The sequence below is a fragment of the Macrobrachium rosenbergii genome, chromosome 26 (assembly GCF_040412425.1).
Source record: "Macrobrachium rosenbergii isolate ZJJX-2024 chromosome 26, ASM4041242v1, whole genome shotgun sequence".
NCBI classification, from domain to species: Eukaryota; Metazoa; Arthropoda; class Malacostraca; order Decapoda; family Palaemonidae; genus Macrobrachium; species Macrobrachium rosenbergii.
In genome coordinates, this window is record NC_089766.1 from 45,444,478 (window position 1) to 45,457,906 (window position 13,429).

General features: G+C 35.6%; 1 pseudogene; it reads left to right on the forward strand.

The window, feature by feature from the left end:
• Positions 1 to 1,397: 1,397 nt before the first annotated feature.
• LOC136852831 (CD209 antigen-like protein B) overlaps positions 1,398 to 13,429 on the forward strand; it is a 52,659-nt pseudogene continuing 40,627 nt past the window's right edge.

Below are 13,429 nucleotides of genomic sequence, written 5' to 3' on the forward strand. Positions count from 1 at the left end.
TGGTACTATAGTCTCCTTAGCGTACTTGGTCAAAAGTCCCCTCCCCGCCCCTGCCCCAGTCGCTTTTACAACGCTGACATATCTCCGTTTCTTAGTTACTCGTGGATTGTGGATGATCCCTTTCCTTCCTAAGACCTTGACCTGTTATAATCCTCTTTAGTATTTCCTGATTTTGTTTCTTTTGTAAACAACGGAGTTTAGCGCTAACTCTTCTTTTAGAAACGTTATTATCATAAATGAAGATATGTGAGCTTAAATTAAATGAAATTTAAATATTAACTATCACCAGGTGACTGACTCTCTCCCTCCTTTAAATGTCAGTTCATAATTTTGGACTGCTGTGTTTATTCACATGGCATTCAGTAATTATTAGCCTTGTTTCGTCTTCTTTTAATCAAATTTGGTTTTCTTGCGTTTCTCTTTTTTCTTGCATTTTACGATTGCACAAGTGTCGTTTGAAAAATAATCTCTGTGCATTGAAATGCTCATGTCTCTCTCTCTCTAAATCTCTCTCTCTCTCTCTCTCTCTCTCTTCTCTCTTGCAAATTGTATAGTATTTATTAATTTTAATTATTTTATGCTATAGTTATGCTATGCTTTATTATTTTATTATATTGAAGTTACATTTGCCTACCTTTAGGAATTGAAGGGCTCATTAATGTATTATTCATTTGTTTGAGGGCTGATGCCTCGTTTCGGGGAGATATCCATTGTTCCTGTGTTGACCCACGATTAATCATTTAATGGAATGGGTTAACCCAAGGCTGCTGACCAAAAACTATCATTGTTTCTTCCCACCATCGCCTTAGGGTGACCGCAGATATGGCAGCACGTGAGTAAAGCGGTGTCACATTTTCTTGATTAATATTTTCTTATTCTTTTCTAACAATATTATTATCATAAAACTGCCCTCAGTTGTAATGAGATGTGTTTCTTAAATAAAGCCTTTTTTTATTTTTAAGAATCTAAAGGGAGTCTTCATTTTGCATCGCTCTTTACCCCCCCCCCGACCTCCTTTGGCCAAGTACGCTGGGTAGACTATTAACATAAGTGATAAACATGAACTTTCTATTTCATGTACCCAAGGAACTACGAGAGTGCAGAGAAAAAAATTACACATTTCAGAGAGAGAGAGAGAGAGAGAGAGAGAGAGAGAGAGAGAGAGAGAGAGAGAGAGAGCTTTTAAACTTTACGAGTTGACACAAAGGCATTCGTTGAACAGTGTGACGCGAGCCATGAAATTTAGACTGCGTATAAACAAGCACATATAACGCCCTTAAACGCCCACAATCGAGTTCTCTCGCCGCGTCCCTAATGGTCCTAGGAGATGATATCCTTACCAGCTAGGACTTTGGTTGCAAACGAGTTCTCGCAGCGGCTGATTTATATAAAAGGACGCCCTCACCTCACTGGGAATTCAGAGAGAAGAAGAACGCTGTTCGAGCTAGTACTAAGCTAAACTCCTTGAGCCAAAGAGGTGAAGTGTTCAAGTATGACCGTTGCTACTTGTTTTCGTGTGCTTGCGACCATTCTTCTTCTTGCAATGGCTGGTCGCTGCTACTCGCAGCAAATGGATCATATTCAACTGAGCAGAATTGCAGACTCGATTGACAACCTCACTCCAGGGGAGTACAAGGTGAGGAAAAGCGCTGGGAATCTTGTGGAAGTTCAGTGAGCTGCTTCTTTCGGACTTGTGAATCTGTCATTGTTACATAATATATTCGTATTACGCTTAAAAAAAATTGCAATATTCACGTGATTTCAGGATAGTCCTCAGGGATTACTAGTTAACGTGAAGGAAAGGGTTGTGAAATAATGATCTTCTGGCTGTCTCTTTCCAGCGGTAATTGTAATATATATATATATATATATATATATATATATATATATTATTATATATATATATATATATATATATATATATATATATATATATATATATATATATATATATATATATATATATATATATATATATATATATATATATATATACACATATATATATATGTATATATATATATATATATATATATATATATATATATATATATATATATATATATATATATATATATATATATATATATATATATATATGTACATGAATTTAGGTAATTATGGCATAACAAAATGTCACAAGCGAAAAAATAGAATAAATGGCACAAAGGTAAAAAATATATTGATTCATATACAATTTTCTGTTTAGTTTTAGCCCTCGGGGATCCCCGAGAGGCTAATACTGAAAACACGAAACACTGCATATGAATCAATATATTTTTTTACCCTTGTAATTTTTACCTGTGTTATTTTTCCTGTGCCATTATTACTGTTCACCATATATATATATATATATATATATATATATATATATATATATATATATATATATATATATATATATATATATATATTATATATATACACATATATAATATATATAAATATAAATATATAAATACATATGTATATATAAATATATAAATACATATTATATATATAATATATATATATAATATTTATATATATGTATATATATATATATATAAATATATATAAGGCATATATATATATACATATAATAATATATATATATATATTATATATATATATATATATAAATTATAAATATTATACATTATATGTACTGGCTCCTCAAGATTATTGCTCAATGTTACCACGACCCATAGCTTAACAAAAACCATTTTCCAACTATAATTTCCGTTTTATTTTTTCAGCACAGATAAAATTTGCTTCGGAGAGAGTCGTCACAGGAATCATGCAAATGTTCACCTTAATAATTTACAGGTGAGTAATCAACGCTTTGATACCCAACGGTATAAATATATATATATATATATATATATATATATATATATATATATATATATATATATATATATATATATATATATATATATATATATATATATAAACCACCTTGAACATTTACGTGAAAGAGCATTCAACCCTGTTATGAAAGATCTTAATTTGACTTACAGATCATCTTGTCTGTATAAAAGGGTTGGTTCAAGCTGAGATCCTCCTGTTACTTCATCAGTGAAGACACTAGCACTTGGGAAGAGAGCCGTCAAAAATGCATAGCCTTGAATTCTGACTTAGTCAAAATCACTCATGACGACGAGTACAACTTCCTCCGTGGTGAGTAACAGTAATCGTGAGTTTAAATATAAGGAAGTCACTAAAAATAATGCCATCAAGTTTGTTTAATCAAACAGAGAAGTCACTGTTCTAAGCTCAAACAAACCTAGTCAAGGAATTTGCTCTTAAATGCATTTGATATTATTGAACAATAATACACTTTAATAGGAAGTTACTGGCATGTACCAGTAAGTCCTTAGGGGATTAAGCTAATATAAGGGCTAGTATTTCTTTTACTGGTACCAGCTGGTATATCCAAAACAGTTGCGTTGTCTTGACGATCTATCTTTCAAGATGTGTTACAGAAGAGCAAAGCTAGATTACATATCATAAACTTTGAACAAGTTTACCTGTCATCTGTTTCCATAGAATTTCTAGAACAGCTGATTTAACTGTTTTTAAAAAATAGCCTATGAGACAAAGATGGAGAATGATACTTTCCCATTCAATCTAATCAGTTATTCTCTTTTGCAGATCTTGCAAAAGGTCACAACACCTACGTAGGACTAAGTGACTTGCAAGAACAGGGAACCCTCAGATGGGTTGCAGATGGCACCATTCACCAAATCGTTGAATCATGGTAAGATCTGAAGTGGTTGCAATAGAGATTCCATACCTACATCAAAGCATTATGCTTCTGCAAGAAAACTGAGAGGAGAAAAGACCATTTGAGTTATATCATGGAATAGGGTAACAGATTCACTGGATCACACTTAGACTACTGAGAAATGATAATCAGAGTTAGACAGAGGATCATTTATCACTGTCCACAGTATCATGTAATGTACAGTATATTATAGGCAGTAGCCTAATGCATGAAATCCGCATCAGATGTAGGCCTAGTGTTCTGAACATTTGCTGAAGAATCAATCCATTAAAAGTTATTAAGCATTACTGATAAAAGAGACATCAAGGAGGTATTGGGCCTTCAGATAGAGTCTTAATTTCCCTAACTTACCCTCTTCGATTCAATGAACATGGTATAATTCTACCCTCAGGATTATAATATACAAGCAGTGGAAGACAGTGGCAACAATTTTAGTAACAGAACGTTTCTGCTGTTACCATTTGGAATGACGATGGAAGTGGTGTTTCTCAACAGTGATTATCTTACTCCTTCCAGGTGGGGTGAAGGCAAGCCCAACAATCCAGCAGAACACTGTGTCCATTACTATCATTCAAAAATGACGATCGCTTCAATGATGCTAATTGTGGCAAGGAATTTAGGTAAGGAATTTATTATTATTATTATTTTTTTTTTTTGTCTATCACAGTCATCCTATTCGACTGGGTGGTTTTTATAGTTTGGGGTTCTGGGTTGCATCCTGCCTCCATAGGAAACCACCACTTTCTCACTATGTGTGCTGTTTCTAGGCACACTTTTCTGATTGAGTCCTGGAGCTACTAATCTATCTAGTTTTTTTCCAGATTCCTTTTCAGGGATCTTGGGATCATGCCTAGTGTTCCTATGATTATAGGTACAATTTCCACTGGCATATTCCATATCACTGCAAGATCAATGATGATACGTTCTTCTGGATTTTGTCAGTCAGCGTCACGTCTGGTCTATTGGCAATGTATCACCCTGTCTGTTCTGATACCACAGTCCCAGAGGATCTTTCCTGATCAATTTCTATCACTCTGTCAGGTTGGGGTTTGTACCACTTATTACTGCAAGCTAGCTAGTGTTTCTTGCACAGGCTCCAGTGGAGGGCTTTTGCTACTGAATCATGCCTCTTTTTGCACTGGTTCTGTGCAAGCACCGGACATTCATAATAATGCTATGTGGTTTATGGTCTCGTCTTTCATATTGCACTCCCTGCATATGGGTGATTATGTTATTTCCATCTATTGTTCTTTGGACATACCTGGTTCTTAGGGCCTGATCTTATGCCAGTGTTAGCATTCCTTCTATTTCCTTGTTGAGTTTCCCCTCTGTAGCCATTGTCATGTTTCATTGCTGGCCAGTTCTTTTAGTCAGTCTCATGTACTGTCCGTGCATTGGTTTTGTTGTGTCATTCCTCTGTTCTGTTTTTCATTCTCCTGTATCTGTATGTTTCTGGGTCTTGGTCTACTTTTATCAGTCCTTCTTGCCAATCACTCCTTAAAAGTCTCATATTCACAGGTTTTCAGATATTGCCCCAGTGCTTTTGTTCTCGATGTTGAGACACTCCTCTATGCTTAGTAGCGCTCTTTCCCCTTCCTTTCGTATTATGTATAGTCCATCTTTTTGCTCTTGGGTGTAGTGCTTTGTGTATTGTCATGTGTTTTCTAGTTTTCTGGTCGATTCTGCAGAGTTCAGCCTTCATCAACTTTTTTGCTACTCCTGCACTGTATCTGATTACTGGTACTGCCCATGTGTTTATACTTTAAGTCATGTTTCCAGCGTTGAGTTTTGACTTGAGTATCACCACTTAAGTCTCTGAATATATTCTTTTCCTGATCTTGTCCTTGATCTCTTGGTATTTTTATATCCTCTCCTTCTATTATTCCCATGTATTTGTATCCTGTCTCATCTACTGTGTTTGATGCTATTCCAACTGGTAACTTTATCCCTTCAGTCCTTGTTACTTTTCCTTTTTGTATGTTGACAATGCATTTTCTATTCAAAACTCCATCCTTGAACGTCCCCAATACAATCCTTACAGTCTGGATTAGGGTATCTATTTCCTTGATGCTATTTTTCATACAGCTTGATGTTGTCCATGTGCCTTCTTTCTGTTGGTAATAGCATCCATCATCTGCAGTACTTTTGTTATGGTAAAATGGCTACTACGAAAGATTAGTGGGGACAGTGAGTCATCTTGAAAGATCCCTCTCCTGATGTTAACCTCTGCTAGTCTTATCTTTTAGAGCTTGTAGCACTTGTATTCCAGTTGTGCATTGTATTTTTAAGAGAAGCTGATGGTGTTTTCACTCTGCCCCATATATTTTCAGGCATCCTATTACCATGTGTGCGGTATTATGTCGAAGGCTTTCTTGTAATCAATCCATGCCATACTTAGTTGGTTCCTCTTCTCTTAGTGTTCTTCATTACCATTTTTACTATTAGGAGCTGGTCTTTTTGAACCACGGTCCTTCTGCAGCCTTTCTGTTGGCACATGGTGTTTGTATCCTCAAGGTAGTTAAAGATAGCCTTTACTGAATATCTGTAAAACTTCCACATTATTGCGTTTGGCAGGTGATAGACCTGTAATTCTGCCATGTTTCCCTTGTTCTTGTCTTTCTGTAATTGACTGATGTTCATCCTGTGGTTCATCCATTTGAGCTACAAACAAGGTTTGTGATACAATGCACTGGAGTTGTTAACTGCTATTCGTGGGTGTAGGGCCTCACGAAATTTTGAGCCAGATAATGGACTTCATCGAGGACCTGGGGCTTTCCAAAGGGCATTTTTCTTTATGTTGGTGTCTGACTGTGTCTGTCGTTATCTGGGTGAATCTTTGTTTTATTCTCCCCATTTCTTCTCTTTGATTTCCTGGAGCCATAAAATCATGTTTGTTGTGTGATACAGATTGCTCTGCATATGTTTTCCCAAGTCTCTGACTTGGTTCAGCTTTAGGAATTTCCTGGTGGTTGTCTTCCCCTCTTAGTTGGCTGTCATATCTTTTCTGGTTGGTTTTCAATTTGTTCTGTTAATATCCTTTATTCCTGTTGAATATATGATTTTATGTACTTTTTAATAAGGCTTTGACCTCTGTTTTATATCTTCTGTTGTGTTGTTTAAGTAGTATATCCATGTACTCTGTATTTCTCATTCAGTTCCTCTCTTGTTTTCTTGCTTCTTAACCTCTTTTCTGCCATCTCTTTCAGTTTACATAACTCAGATCTCATCGCGTATGATTTGTTAATCCAGGCCAGTTCCAAGGTGGTTGCTGTTTTGTTTCTGTTGGGTTGGTTGTGATGGTGGTGTTGTTGTTTATATCCCCATGAGTTCTATGCAGTCCCCTGCAGATGCCATAAATATTTGTTTCTATGATACTGGTGGTGTGGAATAGAATCATTATTTGCAAAACTTCACTTGTTTATTCTAATAGTTTCTTTGTGTTGTAGGCTTTCATGGAGGGGATCTTTGTTCTTTCTGTATCTGGCTTCGTCCATTGTCTGATCTTGTCCATCTTTTCAGACCTCTCCTGTTAATCTTTGATGTTCCTGGTGTGTCCCATATTATTGATAGGATGATAAAAACATCCTCTGTAATTTTCTGTGTCGTCATCTCTCTACACAGTTCATCTTCTTGTCCGTGTCAATATATTATTATTTATTATATATTATTATTATTATTATTATTATTATTATTATTATTATATTATCATTATTATATTATTGCAGTAGATGAAACCTATTCCATGGAACAAGCACTTTCTTCCAAAGAACGTTGGTTTCAACCTCCCACTGCAGATCCCACTGCAGCAGTACAGTGATTGATCAATGAAACCATTTCAGCAGAGGAACTTGTTCATTTGGTTTGACAATATTAACCTCAAAATCTGCCAAATTGGCTGGTTAAGTGACAAGAGTTAGAAACTAACAAAATATATACATGTATATACTAGACCTACTGTCTTCCCAGCAGCCATATATGACTACTTTCTTAAGATTACTGTATAATTCGCCTCTGAAAAAGACATTTTGTTTGTTTTTATGAAGCTGAATCGTCTTCCACAGAGTCAGAGTTTAGGACTGGACCATCCATTTGCCAACTCAAAATAATTATTTCCTCGAGAAGAAGAATTATAAAATATTACCTGTTCAACCAACTTTGTACATCTGCAAGAAACTGCCCAACTGGGTTGGAACCGGCTTCAGTGATTGAAATATACAGACCTCTATATGAAATGGAAGATGGATGGCGTAACATATATAGATTTCCTATCGAATGTGTCTATATAAATATAAATTGCCTGTTGTATATGTTTTTATATGTTGTTATATGCTTGTATTTCTTAAGCTATATTCTGTTGATACAACTATATATTCATGTTTATATTTTTATATATATACATCAATAATATATGTGTGCAACATTTGTTTGTTAAACTGAAATCCTGTATCTGTTTTAGAAATGTCTTTTTGTTTAAAAAGTCACCCTCCAATAGTAATTTTTATGGGAACCTAAGTATAAACGTATCACTTCTATACCATTTGGTAGGAGAACTGAAGTGCTTTGTCAAAGTTTCTTTCAGAGTTGTGTCTCTCTGTGATGCCTTACTTTCTCTCCCAGGTGAGCACAATCTCAGTCATCTAAGAAATTCGTTGGTGTCTTAGACTTTATAAACAAGCGATCAAGTTTGAAATCGAGTTCTCATGATCTTTTTTTTTTTCTTTCCACCACCTAATTACACCTAGGTATTAAAACAGCTGACAGACATATATATATATATATATAAATATATATATATATATTTGTATATATATCATATATATATATATATATAACAACTATATATATATTTAAACCTCAGAGACAATGAATAGAGTAGCTAAAATTTAAACACATTTATTATTTTAATCACAATGTAGTATCTTATAATATTACTACTAAAAACATTGATGCCATCAGATGCGGTGTCTGTCCATGGCACTGAACAATGTCCCCCCTTCAATCTCTAGACAAACCTATACAAAAAAATAACTACCATGAATATAAAGAGATCCTAACATAGATACCATCCTACAAATATAGATTTAAACCACATATATAACTCCTAGAACCTAAATTTCTGGTAAAGTAATCTTTCAATAGGAAGAATATGCCGTCTTGAAATTAGTTACTGTGTATTAAAACAGGATAATAGATCTCTTCAATTCAATAATGGCAATAAAAAATATATAAGTTACGAGATTTAATTTATGGGACTAGTGATGTGGACGTCAAGAAAAATGACTTCAATAGCTCAATTGATGTGTGCCAACAAAAAAAATGAGACCAACCTCAGAATAACCAGACGTCTTAAAGTGTAAAAGTCACCATTCAAAACTCACGTCTCAAAAACAAGATCTCCATTTGCAGTTTTGTTGTTCGTGAATTAATTATAATTCAAACACTCCCGGAGGGGTGGAGTGCCAAATCAGTGCACCTCATGCGGTTCACTGTAGGCATTACTTTAGGTTCTTGGCAGCGTCGCTTCGGCCCTAGATCAACCTCTTCTGTTTTATTTCTTTGCTGTACTTCCGTTCAGGTCCTCTTCCATCTTACTCTCCAGCCTCTCCTAACATTTGATTCATAGTGCAACTGCGAGGCTATCCTCCTGTTCCACCTCTGAATCCTATTTACTGTCACTTTCCGTTTAAGCCCTGAATAACTCATCATAGGTCCCAGCGCTTGGCCTTTGACCCAAATTGTATTTTCTATTCTAATATTCTGTTCTATAACTCTAACACGCACTAATGAGCGACAGTCAGTATTTTTATCAAGAGATTTTAAAGAGTTGCGTGATTATAATTATTTGAAATTGATTTTCTCAAGGCAAATCCTTGAGGCCATACCTGCGACGATGGAGTATTTGGACTCCTCCTTGGTCGAATTTAAATCCTTGACCATTTTGAGGTCTGATGGTCACGCCACAAATTGGACCTCCACTAACCCCTAAAAACATCACATAATACAGAATTAAAACTACTGATGGCACGTAGAAAGAAAGAAGCCAAATGAGAGTAGAAATTGCTTGGGATATTCGTTACAAGAAAAAAAATCTTTGTAGACAAAGCTATCTGGGTGCCCATTTGTTAGAAATGAAGTGCTTTGTGAACGTTATATGTTTTGCTTTATCTACGGGTAAACACAATCTCGATCATCTAAGAAAGTAGGCTTATAATTTCAATAAACATGGTTGATCTAATTTGAAAGGGGTGGAATCTCTCATGAGTTTTTCATATTCTGTTCCCTGAATTAAACTTCAAATGTTGGAGGCATTATGTTGGCATTCACTATTCTTTAAGAACTAGTCATGAATATTTAAATACGCATTTGTCTCTATCACTTTTTGAAACGATACCACCTACAACAACTTCGACTGGGATGCCTCCTTCAATTTGACGCACAAACTTCATCCCCTGTATCCCAGAGCTGATCTTGTATTCTGGGTTCTTGGTTGGAAAATTTTTAGTTAGCTTTGTAGGATGAGTGCATATTGTAATGCACATAAATTACCCAAGCAAATTTTGCAGAAAGAAAGAACATTCTTATGAACAGAAAACTACTTTTTAGATTCCTTCCAGAACAAACAAGCAATGTTCCATTGTGGCAAAACTCACCTAAGAAATTGTCTAAAAAATCTTTGGATTTATTAGAAAATATACTGCATGCTCAACTGCAGTACCTCTTTATCTCTTCTTTCCAATATACTTCTGTTTTTGTAGACATTACTTCAAACCTAAGCTAGACATGCCATTATATTCAGCATTCTTTTTAATAGTCTAAGTCCCATGCTGCATTTATATAAATCACCCATCAAAATTAATACTTTATCTTAAAGGCAAGAACTACATTTGTATATATCAAGAGAGATAAATAAAGTATTGCTGTTATACTTCTCTTTTTCTGTAAAGGACATCCATTAATGGCACAACATCACATCATTGTACATTGACGACAGTTTCTGTGGTTGCATGACCAGGACGCTTTCACTGAATGATACCTTTGGGAATAAAGAAGGCGCAAAAATTGGTGCAGCCAGTTCCATGCGTAATAGTACTGTTGCTCCTCTGGGCTGGCCTCTAAGTTATGATCTAGGATTCAGTGTGCTGTTATTTGTTTGTGTTCACATAATTTTTGACGTTCAGATGGGTAATGAAACTTAATCATAGAAGATGAGATATGTTTGACCCAAGGTAGCGCTGGGGCCTGAGGTCATTTAGCGCTGAAGAAAATGCATGTGGGTTACAGGCGTAACAGGAGGAAAAACCTCGCATTTGCACTATGAATCTATTGTTAGGAGAGAGGTGGAAACATAAGATGGAAGAGAATATGAATGGAAGTACAGTAAAATGAATGAACAGGTGCAGCTAGGGCCAGAAGGAATTTACTACAAACAACGCCAAGTAATGCCTGCAAGTGCACTGCATGAGTGCACTGTTCGCTCCCCTACAGATTAAGCGTGCCACTAAAGCACCACACTGTAAAGGTGCAGGGAGCTATTGAAACTCCAGCATTTTAATCTGGTTACTCTATCAGTATCCTCACTTCTCTGTCCACGTGGTCAGCTTCAACATATTTCAACGTTTCAAATGCTTCACATAATTTGTGGAATGTAAATTAATTTGTTGTGCAAAAGAACGTCAGGCATTTACCTTCAATAATCTCGGTGTTGAATTGTACGAAATCAGTTTGTCTGAGAAGATTCAATTTGTTTCAAGAGAAATGGCAGCAAATCCTATAACATTGAGGATTTGGAACCATCAATATAAAATGCAAAGGGGCCATTTTGTATCTTCAATCTTCTAATGCATTATTGCTTATAATGTTCACGATGCTGGCATATTTTCCGGGCAAATACAGGTACCCTTGGGGTAGTCGAGGTTCTAGAGGAAAACTGATGCTTCAGATATTCAGTTCTTACAAGTTATTAGCTCAAATTGGGAAAGGGTGGAAGATGGTTTGTCACGACAATGATACTGATAAAACAGCTTGTTAGAGGAGAAGCCTTATTTACACTTTCTATTGCCTTCAAGAGCAGATTCTAAATATTGCAATTTTAAATCATGACGATCCATCATTTATCTTGACAGCAGTTGGCATAGAATAGTCAATGATGTTCTTTTAGTTCCCCAGGTCACGAATGGCTTTCCCATTCAATCGTATCTGCCCACCATGTCATATTCACAACATTAAGTTTCAAGCTTTCATATAAAATGATTGGCCAGAGACTTGTTAAACTAATCATAATGCCTATTCTCTATTTAAATTTGATTTCGGTTCATTCTATCTGACATCTCTCCAGATAATGTTAAACATTTAGTGGAGTTTTAAATACATACTTTCTTACACCATTAAGTACCTATTTTGGAAGTTCTTTGTCCATATAAATATTGACTATCAATACATTACTAACAAAACTTTATTTTCTATTTTAAAGTTTTGGCACAGCAAATAGACACAAGTTGCTTAGTAACTACTAGTGATTCAGAAGTATTTAATGAATACTTGTAAATGATCAACTACTATGTTTGGGAGTAGATTATCACCATGTGGTTTCCAGTACCATCTATATTGTTGCCTTGTGCTCAGTCAAGGCATCTGCAAGATAGGTCTTGATGGACAGATATACAGAATTTACGGATTTAGCCCAACCACTAGGACCCTTAAGTGAACTAACGTTTCAGCGCAGAATGACCTCATATTTCCCAGTGCTTGGCCTTCGGGCTACATCCAATATTCTATTCTATACCTATTTTGGAACCTTATGACCTGAAACTGAAACCTACATATGCTTTAAGACAACTCTGTCAGTAACAAACTACAGACACCACCCTACTTACAAACATTCAACTTACAAACATTCAGATACAAACAAATAGGATCGCAAATTAAAATTGTGTCCAGGGCACTCTCTATAGCTACCCGTAGTTCAGATTTTAGCACAGCCTGCCCTGTGTACATACAGTATTGTATTCACTTTATTATCATACTGTACTTAAATGGGCATGAAGAGTACAGTAACCAACGTACAAACAATTCAACATGCAAACGGCCGTCTGGAACGTAACTCGTTTGTTTGTAAGTAGGGTGGTGTATGTATAACACTGCAAATGCCAGCAATAAAAAAAACAAGGTTACAAAAAGTAAATGCACAAAACACTACATATATTTTGCCATTTACACAGTTCAGTAGTGCAGACTGAACTCCAGAGGCTGAGGAACTATACTGTACAAAGCCTTGGTGCTTTACTCGCGCCTTCCATCTGCAAAATAAAGCAAACAAATTAAGTATTAGTAACCTCTGGCGCGTAAGAATGCATGTCGATAAATCACTTTTACGTGTTTGTGTGTGAACTTCCGGCTGATAATTAAAAGGAGGAAGTATACTCTTCACATGATTACAGGAACCCTGATCCCAGAAAGCTTGACTCAGGAATCAAAATGCTGTTGGTAACCATTCAATGTGCATCCAAATCTTTTTATTGGCACCACAGCTTAACCTCACTGTTCACTATACTGCTAGTTAAGGAAATTGAAACCTATCCGCAGAATATTTTTGATAAGAACAGAATAGAATAGAATATAAAATTTATGTCAACGGCCAAGCGCTGGGACCTATGAGGTCAC